At 37.0% G+C, this 9608-nt stretch overlaps 1 pseudogene; it reads left to right on the plus strand.

The window, feature by feature from the left end:
- The first annotated feature begins 6880 nt into the window (after positions 1-6880).
- LOC147912767 (vomeronasal type-1 receptor 4-like) lies at positions 6881-9357 on the plus strand (annotated as a pseudogene).
- The last annotated feature ends 251 nt before the right edge of the window (positions 9358-9608 follow it).

Genomic DNA, 9608 nt, shown 5'->3' on the forward strand with positions numbered 1-9608 from the left:
TCCTGAAATTCATTTGGGTTAGTTTTTATTATATTTAGAAATAATTTCTGAAAGTTCTTATTTAAGCCAATTAAATAGAGCTCTTTTAGAAATTATACCATCCAGTAGGTAGAAGAAAAAATATATATAACATACATATATGGACACACATACATAAAAACACCATAGATATTGTTTTAAAATTACTGCCATGAGTCAAGTAATACAGTAATACAGTACATACAATACATAACTCACTAGCTATGAAAGAATAATTGAATCCAAATTTTGTTTCTGGCACCTGATGGAATGTAGCATTTTATCAGAAAATCTCTAAGTCTTGTTAACTCTGGAAGGAGGACATACAGGAGCCCTCCTTTGAAGGTAGATATGAGGATGTCTGTAAAGCCATTAACTTAGAGTTTTGTATAATCTTCTTTTAGATATATCTTAATAATTCATTAGGTTTTTGCAACAAAACTTTTAATAAAGCTATTTTGGAATTTTGAAGGCTTTGCTTTTAAGTGCACTTCTTAAGTGATCTTATCTAATTGGAATGTTTCTTCTAGTGGACAATATAATTTTAAATTATTCCTGGTCATCTTAGTCCAAAGAACAAGACATTTTCAGGAGCCAGGGCCATAATTCTTAAACATAAACCCAGCTGGGGTACCAGAGGGCAGCTGATCAGCAAAGGCTGTCCTTGAACATGGATTTCCCATGTTGAGCTGGAGCAAAATTTATCTTTCTGAATGGCAACTTCCCACTGAAAAACCTTATCTTGCCATGACAAGAAATAGGAATGTGTGGTGTGCCTCTGGACAGCTGGATCAGACTCCCTTCTCCCTTTCCTGAACTTTTAGTGAAGGAACCCTCAGGCAAGAAGCTTTCTGAGACCTCTGCCTGAAAGTGTGGGAGGAGTTGGATCCAAGAGGACTTACCTGAACATCTCCTAACACCATGAAGGAGCAACTGAGCTCAAGGGGCTCTTACAGGTGCCAATGCATTGGTCCCAGACTGTGCAGAGAAAGACCTGTGGTTCCCTTCAGATCCAACTTGTGACACCAAAGAATGTCAGCAAAACAATATCTGAAATACAATTTAGTTAGGAAATCTTCATTGCTCACACAGTTTGTAAACCGGGGAGACGTAGCCTGCAGAACAAATCAAATGTATGCTCCAGGGAGGGGGTGGGAGGACAGAAGTTACAAAGGCAAAAACCAAAGACCACAGGGAATATTTTGAAAGCCCACTGATTCATTGGTTCCCTATAGATACTGGTGTTCTAAAATCAGATATATCAGGCTTCTGGTCATCCTGTAGGAAGGAACACTTAGTTTCAGGTACATGTTGTGGTTTTTCTAAGAACACAGTATATGAATGCACCTCAGTCCTGGCATGGCTGCTTGACTCTGTTTTGGTTTAGGTCCCAGATAGACATCTAGTGTTCATTTTGTCTTTCTCTTTTAAGGGTCCTCTATCTTTTATTTTCATTCCATAGCATTATGTTTTAACAAAAAACACCTACCTTAATTCAAAGTGCTCAGCCCCATGAAGAGCGATTCCCTAGACTGAGTGTGGTCCCATAGATGTGAAGTATGAAATTGTTCTGGGAACATGCCTGGGTATGCAAGGTAGAGGATACTCACATTTCAGGGTGAGGATTCCACTCTCTTGACCCCTCTTTCTGGGAAGTCTCCACTCTTTCTGAGGCCCTACCACACTGGAGGAGATATGAAGGAGCACCGGATTAGAAAAGGAGCCCAAAAATATAAAGAGTGGCACATGTGGTTACAGTATATAGAATATTATGTTTTATAGCTGCATGGAAAGGCCTATTGGCAATTCCTCAGCAATAGTGAAAGTGTGTACTCATGATGGTGAAGAAATTCCATGTCTCAGAGCCATTTGCATAATCCACATGTGCACAGATCAACATGATTAAGGATCCATTTGTCATAATGTGTTTGATAACAGGAGGCAGACGAGCATTTTCAAATCTGAAATGCATAAACAGGAAGTATTTTGATAAAGGTTCATTGGTAATGAGCATGAAATATGATACAACATTTCAGAGAACTTGGTATGAAAATATGTCTTTCACAGGTCACTGATGAGGAAAGAAAAATTATTGGATATTAAGTTTATGGAAATATTGAACCAAGAATAGAATGTGAACAGTGTGAGTGTGTGTTTTTTATGCAATTTCAGATACACTCTAAAATTACATTGGAAAGAGGATACAACACAAAGAGCTAAAACTGTGCTTGGTGTAATTAATGGTTTCCCTTACTTTCTCCTATACATGTTTATAATTTTATTTATTTTTATATGTATTTGTTTTATATTTCTGATATAACAAATTGCCGCATATTTAGCAGTTAATACAATACCCATTTATATTCTCAGATTTCATAATTCAGAAGTTCAGCAGACTTGGCTGGGTACTCTGCTTAGGGTCTAACAAATTGAAAATCCAGATGGCAGCCAGCATGGGTTCTTCTCTCCAACATTAGATCCTTAAGTTATTGACAGGGGTCATTTCCTTCTCAGATTTCCATGTGCCTCTCATGCCTAGTTTCAAAGACAGCAACCATATGGGAAGAAACCCTCAGGCTTCTGCTCTCTACCCTTCTCCTCAGTTTAAGACCTCACGTTCTTACATTGGGCCTACTCAGATAAGCCAGGGTATTATCCCTATTTTAAGGTCAATTTTACTGACCTATGTAAACTGAATTACATCTACAAAGGCCCTTTTACAATGCAACATAACACTAACCTCAGAGGAATAACAGTGGGTGGAGATATACCTGTGACATTATAAGACCAGTGATATTTTTCAATGAAAACGATTTTTAATAAATTTCAATGTATCTAGAAAATATTACTTTACCTCTTGAGATGATTTCTAATTAGGGAAAAAGAGTGCATAGAAATTTAAATTCTGCCTTACTCTGTTTCATATTTTAATAAAGCATGTATTGTTTTTTAGCAATATTGGAACAAAAAATGAGATTTCATTATTAAATTTGAAGTACTAAAGGTCTTCAAGATATAGGTGGAGCAATAAGGGACATTTGGGCTGCTCTTTCCATCACTGAACACCAGGTAGTATTTAAAATCTCTCCTGTTGGACCAGGCGTGGTCACACCCTTTGCCTCGTGTCCCAAAACAGGAGCAAAATGGCTGTGGCATGTTGTCCATCCCTAATCCTATGTGCAGTCCTCTACTATAACTTCTATCTTCCTGTCTACCCTCCACCTCTGCTTAGGGCCTCTAACCGCCCCCAAGACTTGCACTCCCACTTGTTATACCTATTCAGTGTCATGTTCTTTAACCTCTCATAGACATGAGGGCTCATGTGCCTTTTACCCACTCCTGCTACTGAACCCCTTTCTCCCATTATCTTCCCATCTTTATTAACCCCTTCACTCCCTTGACCCTCAAACGTGTATCCAACCAGCACATGATGTCTCTCTACACTTAAATTCCTTGTGCACATTGCCCCTTATCTGCTTAAACCCCATGCTTTCACCATGTGGAGACTAACATTCTTGCGTCTTTGAACCCTCCTTCCTCTCTGTCCTAGTTCTCTATCTTGCCACACCCCACACTCTCTGCACCATATTAATTCTCCCAGCCTGTGTCCTCATTGGCCTTCACTCTGTCACATATATTCTCTCTCTCCTTCTCAATCTCACACACACAGTCACATCCCCAAAACTCCGATGTTACCACTATGAGCTTTGATCTGAAGTGGCCACTATCACAGCATCTTTTAAATATTGCATTTTTTAGATAACATTTTTGTGGGTTATGGTAGGGATGGAAGGATGTGAAATAGGTGAAATGTGCCCCCCTTTTCAAGTATCTAGAGATCTGCTGATACTACAACTCTTCAACCTGTGAACCCTTTTATTAAGATTTATTGGGGCTTATTGGGACAGTGTGTTTGTATGGTGTGTATCACAGTGTGTATGAGTATCAGTGAGGATATTGTGAGCTTGTAAAGAATGTATATGTAAGTCTGAAAGTGTTCAAGAATATGAGTGTATGTGACTGTTTATTCAAGTATGTTGGTATGCATGTGTATTTGCATCTGTGTGTGCAAATTTAAAATTGTACATCTGTGTGTGTGTCTGTGTGTGTGTAGGAGGGGCTGTCCACAATTATGGCTTTAATTCATTACTTGGAAATTGGGGTGAACTGGATAGTGGACCAGAGTCAAACATTGGAATTGTTTTGTGGAGAAACCCAAAAATTAATTAAAATAGATGTGAAGGTTCCTGGTAAGCATTCCACGCTTTTTTTTAATAGAGGTATAATTGACATACGTTAGTTTCATATGTACAAAGTAATGATTCTATATTTGTATATATTATAAAAAGATCACCACAATAAGCGTAGTTAATATCTGTCACCATGCGTCCTTACAGAATTTTTTTCTTGTGAATTGAGGAAGCAACAACTTATCTGACATTTAAGGAATGGTAGAATAAGCCTGATTAACCATCTGATCTCAGTGATTCTATTTGTGAGAGACACCTATAAATTTCTACCTTTCCATGGGTATTGTTCCTTTTAGACTTCCTATTCCTACAGGGGGAAGGAGGAAAGGTCAATATGCATAAAGTGCATTTTGCTAGAAAACTTCCATGTCACCTAGACTACCAAATTAATTGGCATTGATTTGTATGAAAAAGTCTGTTTTCTAAAGTTAATTATTGTCATGTTCTTCCTTTTATTTTTATTGCTTTGAAAATCCTTCTAAGGTGTTTTGGTATAATTTCTCAACCCATAACTTAAATGACAGAATAGATCAGTCGTGTGAAAATTAGTGAAGAACTCACTTAGGTTAGAAAAACATCTCAAGGCAGCAGAAAATCCAGTGAGACATATAAACTTTGCTGCTGGTCCCTCATATGTCAGACCTCAGTATTTCCTGCTGCCTCTATATGAAGCCCTGTCTGCCTCCAGGGATTAAGGAAAAGAAAGACGTTTTTCCCCAAAAACTGCAATAATCCCTTTGGAGATGATAACTACAAATTTTTGTGTGTGTTTTTTGTTTAGCAACTGGGAAAAAGTTTTTCACAATATTCTCAGTCCCCCAAGCCTCTTGTCTCATTGCAGCTATAGATGAAAAGATAATTGCAGTTCTGAGGGGAGGTGAGGTCACAGAAAAACAAACCCATATGTAGTGGTCTGGCTGCCCCCTCCCTCTCACACAAGCACTGATTGTTGTGATCACGACCCTGAGGCCATCTTCCTAGCAGCCAGTAAGAAACAGATGAGAATTTTCTATATCAGTCTGAGAGTCAGAGTCTACAAGCAAGGAGGGATATCATTGTCTTGGTAAGTGATAATATAAGAAGAAGGGAATCATTTGGATTTGAACCTGGTCCAATGCCAAAGCCACACAGGAAGGAGCAATGATTCTGAGACATGAGCTGAGCTGGTAAAGATTAGTGGGGGTCCTACACCATACACGGATACCTGAGGCCTCCAAATGTAATTTAATGTAATCCTCACTGACAGTGAGTGTTGATGTTTAATCCAAGTGATAATGAAACCTGATTTTCTAATATCAGAAATGACTGTATTGTGGACATATATGTGTAGTCAGGTAACTTAAAGGAATCATAGAATAAATTTTCTGGGTTACTAGATGTGTACCAATAGCAGTTCCATGATTAACAAAAGCTAGAATAAATCTATAGGAATCATCCAATGCCTTGCAAAAATAGTGTATATGGATGACAATTGCTGGAATGGAAATATTTTCTCTAACTCTGGGTGTATGAAGTTCTTAATGGAGACAGTAATTGTTTCCTACTGAAAGCATTCATGGTTGGTTGATTCTGATGAGACCATTTTCCATCTTCAAATTAGGGAAGGAGCATTTAAAGAAATAGTAATGTTACAAATGGGTTTCTGCTAGCAGGCATCAGGCACAAAAGTATCTTGTGATTTATTCTCTGGTTTAAAAATATTCTCATATCGCTTCTAAGCTCTGCAATTTCAATTTATAAAATAAAAAGATTTCACATTTTAAAAATTTTATTTTTCATACGTGTCTTATATTTTAATATTTCACAAATCTTGACTTATTCTTATTGTCATGTTAATTAACTGATTCATTTATGATTCAAAATTAGTATATTCATTTTATGTGCTATACTATTTTAGTATGTATTTGTGCTTTAAATCTTATAGTTTAGGGCACAACGTAGTGTTCAATGATTCCTGTGTAAGATGTCATTCCATTTCTGTCATAAAAGAAATTTATTGTTTCTGTGGCTAATCCAATATAAAGCCTATAGTGTATGCTTTCAATACAATATTTCATGGAGCAGGTCTCTATAGAATTATACTAAAATCAGTGCATCTATATTTTATTAACAGCCAGCCATGGTGATCTAGTGGTTAAGATTCAACACTTGCACCACCACAGCCAGGGTTCATCTCCTGGTCAAAGAACCTTACCACCCATCTGTTGATTGTCATACTGTGGTGGCTGTGTGTTCCTGTGATGCTGAAGCTATGTCACTGGTATTTCAAATACCAGCAGTTGGTTGACAGGTTTCAGCAGAACTTCCAGACTAAGAAAGACTGGAAAGAAGGACCTGGCCACCCGCTTCCAAAAACATTGGCCATGAAACTCTATGAATACTAGCAAATCATTGTCTGATATATCACAGGAAGATGAGAGGATGAAGGCAAAAAGACCAGGCAGGGTTCACTCTGCTGTACACAGGGTCGTTAGGAGTTAGAATTGATTTGACGGCCCTAACAACAACAATATTTTATTAAATAATGTAAACCTTTATTCATAATCGGTGTTGGCCTATACAATAAACATTAAAAAGTAAATTGCAACTTCTTGCAAAAATATAATAAAATACCACCGAATCTAAAACAAAATGACAAGGTGTGAAAACATCTAATTATGTATCAGTATTTTATCTAAGAACATAGTTAACTACCATAGCTTTGTTAAAATAGCTCTGTGTTTAAATGCACTTCCATTTTACCAGTCTAGCAAGGTTCTACTATTCACCTGTCCTCAAATAATTGTTTAAATTTGGACAAATCATTAACCTTTATCTGCCTCTTTGCTCCTTATCTTTTCAATGAAAATACTAGTTCTGACTCTTTCAAAAATTCAGGAAGAATACACGGTAACTGCATACATGGCTTTTATGTAGTAATCCTTATTCTCTGAAGGATCTTTCAGTGTTAGACATTCAACTCTCAGACACCTATTCTAAAGGAAAAATTATAAATAATTATTTTCCAGTGGCAACTAATGTAAGTGAAGTATATTGAAATTTCAGTTGACATGATACATGGAGCTCATGCCTCATTTTCCTGTGCAGGAATCTCTGGCTCAGAAGATGACTATCAATCTCTGGGATTTGACAGAATTGTCACCAGGGATTTGGTGACGGGAATGATGTTTTTATTACAGACTATAGTTGGAATCCTGGGGAATTTCTCTCTTGTTTACCATTTTGTCTTTCTTTACTTGACATGATGCAGGTGTAGGTCCACAGGTTTGATTCTCAAGCTCCTGACTGTAGCCATCCTCTTAGTTATTCTTTCCAAAGGAGAACCAGAAAGTAGGGCAGCTTTTGGATTGAAACTTTTCCTCAATGATTTTGGATGCAAACTTCTTTTCTATGTTCACAGAGTAGGCAGGGATGTGTTTGCTGGCACCATCTGCCCCTTGAATGTCTTCCAGGTGATCACGATCAGTCCCAGGAAGTCCAGGTAGGCAGAGCTTAAAGTAAAAGCTCCCAAGTTCCTAGGCACCTCCAACATCCTCTGCTGGAATCCTGAACATGATGCTAAATATTCTGGTTCCTTTTCATATGACTGAGAAAAGGAACAACACAATAATCAGAAAGAAAACGGATCAGGGGTACTGTTATACAGTATTTTATGGAAAAATCACACAGTCACTCTGTGCTATTGGTATTATTCCATGATGGTTTCTGTTTGGTGCTGATGATCTGGGCCAGTGGCTCCATGGTTGTCATTCTGCACAGGCACAAGCAGAGCGTCCAATACATCCACGGGAACAATCTCTCTCCCAGATCCTCCCCTGAGATCAGAGCCACACAAAGCATCCTTGTCCTGGGGAGCACCTCTGTATCTTTGTGGATTCTCTCCTCTATCTTCCACATTTGTTTGACAGTTTTTAACAATCCCATTTTGTGGCTGAAGAACATTTCTACACTGATCACTGTATGTTTCCCAACTGTCAGCCCCTACATTCTCGTGAGCCATGACCCCAAAGTATCTAGATTCTGGTTTGCCTGGAATGAAATACAAAATCCCCTAAACTTATTATAAATATGTAAATTATATGCATATTCACAATAGTTAGTTGTTTATTCATTAATCCTTTTCAGTGTATAAGCATATTTATGAAATATTCACATTACAGGAGAGTGATAAACAAGTTAGATTGAGCTTCTGCTCCTAAATAAATAACACCACCAATAGCAATGATAAATGAAATGTGACATATTTATCAAGTTTAATATATATGTAATTGAAACTTTGTTCTTGTTTCCAGTGCAGGGGGTCAGAGTCTATGTAGTGTAAAAATAGTGGTTCCAGAAACAATGTGGAGATTATGGAGAAGCTTTTAAGAGTGTAACTTTCAATTTGATATAATAAATGTTCAGGACATATTACCTATAGGATTGTAGAAAAAGTTCCATAAAACAGAAAAACAAATGAGATTGTCAATCAAGAAACTGGAGGAAGGAAAATTCTCCCACATAAAAATAAAGTACATAGAGTTAAGCTGGAGGGTATATACAATTTCAGAGATTAGACACATTGAGCATCAACTATGAGTTTTAGACATTCCATCCTTAGAGAGAACATAATCATTTGAGATAAGATATTAGAAAGAAGAGTATTATATTTGAAACAATTTCATGTAGAATTGGCGAGGTTGAACTGAATCAGGAATATGAGATCACAGAAATATGTTTTTGTTTATTTTTGAAAGATATCAAGTAAGTGTTAGATATTAAAATGCATTCTGTCTGGGAAAAATTCCTCGGGTATTTAGATCAATACAAGGCAGAATTTTCTATTATGTGAAGATGCCAACTGGGAATTTTGGGAGAACAGGTTCCAAGGTGCATGCCCCTGTCTTTAAGTTGAGGAAATAAGGGTGTGGTGGAAATTTCCATTAATCGTGAAGCAGTGGGGAAGTTGCCACTTGGAGGGGTAAGTCATGAATCTATAGTGTACATGTGTCATTTTTGGCCTGTGGATATTCAAAGGAATAAAATGGATATTTCCTCAATTTTAGAAATGCTTTTAATATAGACCTCACCATATTTACATTATAAAGGACTAGGGTTTCAAATATTTGAAAAATAAGGAATTATTTTGACCTAATGGATATATGTAGAACTTTCTGCTGAAAAAAAATGGAGAAATATGTTTTAAGCTCACGTGATTCACTTTGAAATAGTTAGATACATATTAAACATCAAACAATATGCTTCTGTGTGTGTATACAATACATATATATATATTTGTGTGTTTGCATGTACATATACACATATATGTTGGGGTATCTGTGTGTTTATATATGCATATAT

Source organism: Ceratotherium simum, chromosome 33 (assembly GCF_057802395.1).
Source record: "Ceratotherium simum simum isolate JZ-2026a chromosome 33, ASM5780239v1, whole genome shotgun sequence".
In the NCBI taxonomy this organism is placed as follows: Eukaryota; Metazoa; Chordata; class Mammalia; order Perissodactyla; family Rhinocerotidae; genus Ceratotherium; species Ceratotherium simum.